Genomic DNA, 5,774 nt, shown 5'->3' with positions numbered 1-5,774 from the left:
ATAATCTATACTCACTAAAATAACAAATGTGAAGTAAAAGCATCTCCATTCACATTCTTTGCAATCTATAAAGTGAAAGTGAAGTTGCTCAGTCGTGTCTGACTCTTTGCGACCCCATGGACTGTAGCCTACCAGGCTCCTCTGTCCATGGGATTCTCCAGGCAAGAATACTGGAGTGGGTTACCATTTCCTTCTCCAGGGGATCTTCCCAACCCAGGGATCGAACCCGGGTCTCCTGCATTGGAGGCAGACGCTTTAACCTCTGAGCCACCAGGGAAGCCCAATTTATAAGTAGAAGGCAATTTCTAAAGCACTGTTGAGACCATGACTTTGCATTAGAGGATAGTCTGGGTGAGGGAAAGGTTGCATTTTCACAAAAAGTAAGATGGGACTGATTTTACTCTCCCTCCTTTATTTTTTTCTTTCCTAGAATGTCCATGTAATAACACCACTGACACCTAGGCCCTTATAAATTGTCAATTGCAAACAATTTTGCTCAGTCTGTCCTAAGTGTTCATTCACTCTCAGACACACTCCCTGCTTTTCAACACATCTTTTCCCCTCTCATGGAAACTTGAAAGTTTCATTGAAACTTTATGTCCATTAGAAAGTTTTAACTCATGTTGAGTCAAATTATTTCTAATTATGACATATATTTTCTTGCCATAGTTGTTAGTAAGTAATGACAAAGATAATCCCTCGTTCTAGACACTTGAGGATGGCTATAACAGACATAGAACAAGTATATAACACAATTCCAGCATTTAAGAAGAGGGAATCTAAGGGGAAAGGCAGAACTAACAACTAATTAAAAGTTAGCATCAATCTGAAAGGAGCTTATGGCTCTGCTTACAATAGAATTAAGGGTATAAAAGACAGGAAAGGTAAGGAAGACAACACTGAGAGAAACAAGGCTAGATAAACAGAAGTAAAATAGAGAACCTCCCCCAGATGCAGCAGAAGGAAGAGCAGGAGGTAAGACAATTGCAGGGCTTTGGATGAACTGCATGTCAAACACAAAAGAGCACTTAGTAGACACCAGTAACACAGATTAAAAAATATTTACTAATGGAGTGATCTGCACGACATTTAAAAAATCTAACCAGGCTAAATCATTTTAGATAAGATGTTTCTTGAAGAATACAAATTTAATACAGGTATTGTACATTTATTTCTCCTTTATTTTCAGTTAGCTTTATACTTGCTTTGGACAGTTGGATGGCACATGTGTTAGTTTATATCAAATTTAAAATTTCTACATAAAAATGAAAAACTTTTCTTATCCAAAGCATATATTCCAAGCATATTTTATATTTCTGTTCCTTCAATACCTATCGGTGGTCAGATACCTAAATTTCTCATCTTACTGTAACTTTTGTGGAATCGTGTTCACATATGCCAAGGTAAAAAGGTGCAATCAATCTGCTTTTGATTTAAAAGGAAAGTTTGCTTTAGTCTCAAGTCCAGACTTTCTAGCTGATAGGCTAACAGCTATAATAGCCACAGATATACAATTTAAATGCATTTTTTCTACTATACTCAAAGAGATGTTGAACATCTCTCTAAAAATTTATTTTTCGGTTTATCTTCCTTCTCTCCATTTAAAATTCAGTGGCAAAAACATCTCAAGGAGGTTGGCAGGCATATAGACACTTAAATTAAGGAAATCGTACAAAATTATCATAAAACTTTTGGCTCTCTTAAGATTTTTGGCAAGTCCCATATAATTGAGTAGACTCAGAACTGAAGGAGTCTAGGCTTGAATTCCATTTCTGCCATTAATTCAATTATATGAACTTGGGAAAAACACTCTGAGGGACACTGATTCTGATCTGTAAAGTGTAGATGTTAATGATGAGGATTAAATAAAATATTCATATTAGAAAAGGAGCTTACAGAATGTCTGGCATATTATGTTGATTCCAAGAACACCTTTATTGATTTATTTACTAACACACCTCCACTAATATAAATAAAACATACACTCAGTTATTTCTAAATTCTTTTGGCTCAAAATAAAACAAAGAAGCAGAATGGGGGATTATGTTGAAACTGTGTGTGAAAGTAACTGCAGAGTATGTTTGTCACATATTCCCTTCTGACTTTCTATTGAGTGACTAAGACTTTTGGGCTGGCTTCAGTCTTTTTAATAGCACTCCAAATGCTTTGATATTTGGAGGCAAGAGTGAAATCCTGGATATCTTCTGAGGAGAATTTTGGGCAACCTAATGGTGGCATAAGGAAAGGCTGGCATTGAGTCTCTCATGTGGAAGAAGAAGTTAACCTTATTCTAAGGGAATGTTGTAAAGTATGGTCGCCTAGAGGCAAAGAATTTGATTTCTAAACCATTTCACTTACTTTTTGCAAGTCATATTTGCCTCACAAATGCTAGCAAAAAATATAAATGTTCCCTAATATATGATACAGTGTTCTATTTACCATCCAAATTTAAAAGTAATTTTAGTTACTTGCTGTTCCAAAAAATTCAGAGAATTATTGTTTTATGATATCAAATCAGATCTGGCCTCCAATTTCTATTCTTTAAATCACACTAGCTATTCCTCAGAAATGGTTCCCAAAGGCTTTATTTTTATTCTTTATTAAACAATGCAGGGTCCAGTTCTAAAACCACCTCAAATGTTTTATATCCAGTGAAGTTTACAGAACACATCCATGAATAGCTTGTAGTTTAAGATCTGAAAACTCAAAATATTGTAGTATGTCAGATTTTCTAAAGAAAAATGTGTTTCTAATCTATATCTATATATCTCTCCATATATTCATACACATACATACACACATGCATTCACACACAACCTTTAAATAAACCTATGGCTGTAGAACTACTATTTCACACCCATCATTCAACATTATGTAATTTTGGAAATGAAGTGAAAAATTACACTAATAATCTTAGGAAAAGCTCCAAAATGGTGAAATAATTTGTGTAGCCTTCTATATCATGAGACCTTAGATCTTGAACCTTATATGACCATTGTTTTCAATCTTAATGTAGATGAAAAAAAGTTAAGGAACTATTTGTCATTTCTTTCTTTCCCAGAGTAATGTAGCCACCTCTGTTGTAGGACCAGGCTTTTGAGGAACCAGTACAAATAAAGGGCCAGAGAAATCTTTACCACAAAAAAAAAAAATCCCTTGTGAGTTTATATCCACAACTTCAAGAAGTTAGGAATGAGCTTTATCTCAGCCATGCTGACAATGATAAGATTTCAAAAAGAACGGAAGATTGACCACCCACAGCCCAGCTGTCTCCAAATCAGATCCAGCCAGACTTGTAAATACCACTATCATAGTACAAGTAGTATCTCCAAACTGACTGTCCTGTTGATTGGCAGGCCCTCAGGGAGTTTTATCTAATTGTCTCAGAACAGGAAGGAAAGGAAAACCCACCTTCATTTTCATTTAAAATAGACAATTTTTTACCTTGGAGCCTTGGGTGGGGAAAGGGAAGCACAGATTTACTCACATTGCTTTCACTTGGAACTAATATGCCCCAACTGGAGTATCTCTTATAATTTGATTTTTCCTTTTCTTTTAAAGATTGCCTGAAAAGATACTAAACTGAGGACCTCCCCTTGGAAAACCACCTGGGAGCTGGAGAGACATGTCTCCATGTGTATGAACACTGTCAAAGGTGACAGGGTGGCAGCTGACAGCCCAGGAAGTAAGTGAATCACTCACTACCTTTGTTGGTTTCTGTTTTGTCCACAGAGCAGAAACATCAAAAATAACCTACCAAAAAAAAAAAAAAAAATCAATAAGTAACCTTTCATCTGTGTCTGGGATCTGATCTCTCCCATGCCTATTATTTAATGAGTCAATGGTTGAAAAACCCCAAATGTCTCATATGGAGTTTTTCATTACATATGACAAAAAGAGAAGCCCTCAAAAAGAACATGCTGGTGTTGAGAGAGGTGAGAAGTTTCAGGGCACACCATACCTTAGCAAAATCATCCTATTAACTGACAATATGTTACATCCAGCACAGATAATATAAAGAAAAGAAATTTAGTTGCTAAAAGACACAAGCTACTCCTCTCTACCACTGATCAGTTTGCTAAAAGGACACTACTTTGTGGCTAGAAAATAACACATTTTAATTTAAAAAGATATTGAATTACTAAGATTGAAGGCATAAGATAGTTAGATGGCATCACTGACTCAATGACCATGAATTTAAGCAAACTCCAGGAGATAGCAGAGGACAGAGGAGCCTAGCGTGCTACAGTCCATGAACTCCCAAAGAGTCAGACATGACTTAACAACAATAACAATAAAGCATGATGAAACCATTACCACTTAACTTTCCAGAAGCACATAAAATATCCAAAGATTTAATAAATTGTTGTCAATATACTCATATATCCAACAAAATTAATCCAGGAAACATATCAACACCTTCTCAGGCAGAAGAGTATTTAGGAAATGTATTCTTACACGGACATGTTTCATGTTATGCTGAAAATATTTCATATTTTACCTCCTCACCATTTAGATTCATAGATGCTATTTTTACCTTTTGCAAGTTTCCTGGATAGCTAAAGTCTGTACAGTCTTCAGTTAGTCATATCCATCATGCTACTAATTTTCAGATGCTGGAATAATGACAGTGACTGAGGTCATGATGAATTTTTGAGGCTGAAGTCCTATCTTCGTCAGTGAGGACATGGCTAACATTTCATGAGTCACCCCAAACTACCTCTTGCCTTTGATGGTAGAGAGTCCAGGGGGAAGACTGTAGAGCAGCCATTTTTGTTATGGACATAAGAAATAGGAACGTTGTGAGTTGTTTTGACCATGTCACTCATTTAGACCTCACCTCCCACATATGATTACAAATCTATTCTATCCTCGTGAAGTAGTTGTCAGGGAATAGGCTTGGATTACTGTTACATGGAATGGTTTGCCTTGAAAACAGAGATCATTCTGCCATTTTTGAAACTGCATTCATGTAGTGCATTTCAGACTCCTTTGTAGACTATGATGGGTACTCAAATTCTTCTAAGGGATTCTTGCCCACAATAGTAGATATAATGGTCATCTAAGATAAATTCACCCATTCCAGTCCATAATAGTTTGCTGACTCCTAAAATGTCAATGTTCACTATTGACATCTTCTGTTTGACCACTTCCAATTTGCCTTGATTCATGGATCCAACATTCCAGGTTCCTATGCAATATTGCTTTTTATACCATCGGACTTTACTCACATCATCAGTCACATTCACAACTGGGTGTTGTTTTTGCTTTGGCCCTATCTCTTCATTCTTTTTGGAGTTGTTTCCCCACTGATCTCTAGTAGTATATTGGGGACCAACCGACCTGGTGAGTTCATCTTTCAGTCTTCTCTTCTTAACTTTTCATACTGCTCATGGGGTTCTCAAGGCAAGAATACTAAAGTGGTTTAACATTCCCTTCTCTAGTGGCCATTGCCTTTCTTTGGAATTGGAATGAAAACTGACCTTTGCCAGTCCTGTGTCCACTGCTGAGTTTTCCAAATTTGCTGACATAATGAGTGCAGCACTTTCACAGCATCATCTTTCAGGATTTGAAATAGCTCAACTGGAATTCCATCACTTCCACTAGATTTGTTCATAGTGATGCTTCCTAAGGCCCACTTGACTTCACATTCCAGGATGTCCGGCTCTAGGTGAGTGAACCCACCATTGTGATTATCTGGGTTGTGAAGATCTTTTTTGTATAGTTCTTCTGTGTATTCTTGCCACCTCTTCTTAATATCTTCTGCTTCTGTT

General features: G+C 36.6%; 1 non-coding gene across 1 annotated transcript; it reads right to left on the bottom strand.

The window, feature by feature from the left end:
- Positions 1 to 205: 205 nt before the first annotated feature.
- On the bottom strand, positions 206 to 277 carry TRNAW-CCA (transfer RNA tryptophan (anticodon CCA)). Its single transcript has one exon. It is a non-coding gene; the product is annotated as a tRNA-Trp (tRNA).
- Between the last annotated feature and the right edge of the window lie 5,497 nt (positions 278 to 5,774).

This window comes from Dama dama, chromosome 23, assembly GCF_033118175.1.
Source record: "Dama dama isolate Ldn47 chromosome 23, ASM3311817v1, whole genome shotgun sequence".
Classification (NCBI taxonomy): domain Eukaryota; kingdom Metazoa; phylum Chordata; class Mammalia; order Artiodactyla; family Cervidae; genus Dama; species Dama dama.
This window is presented reverse-complemented; position numbering and strand designations above follow the sequence as displayed.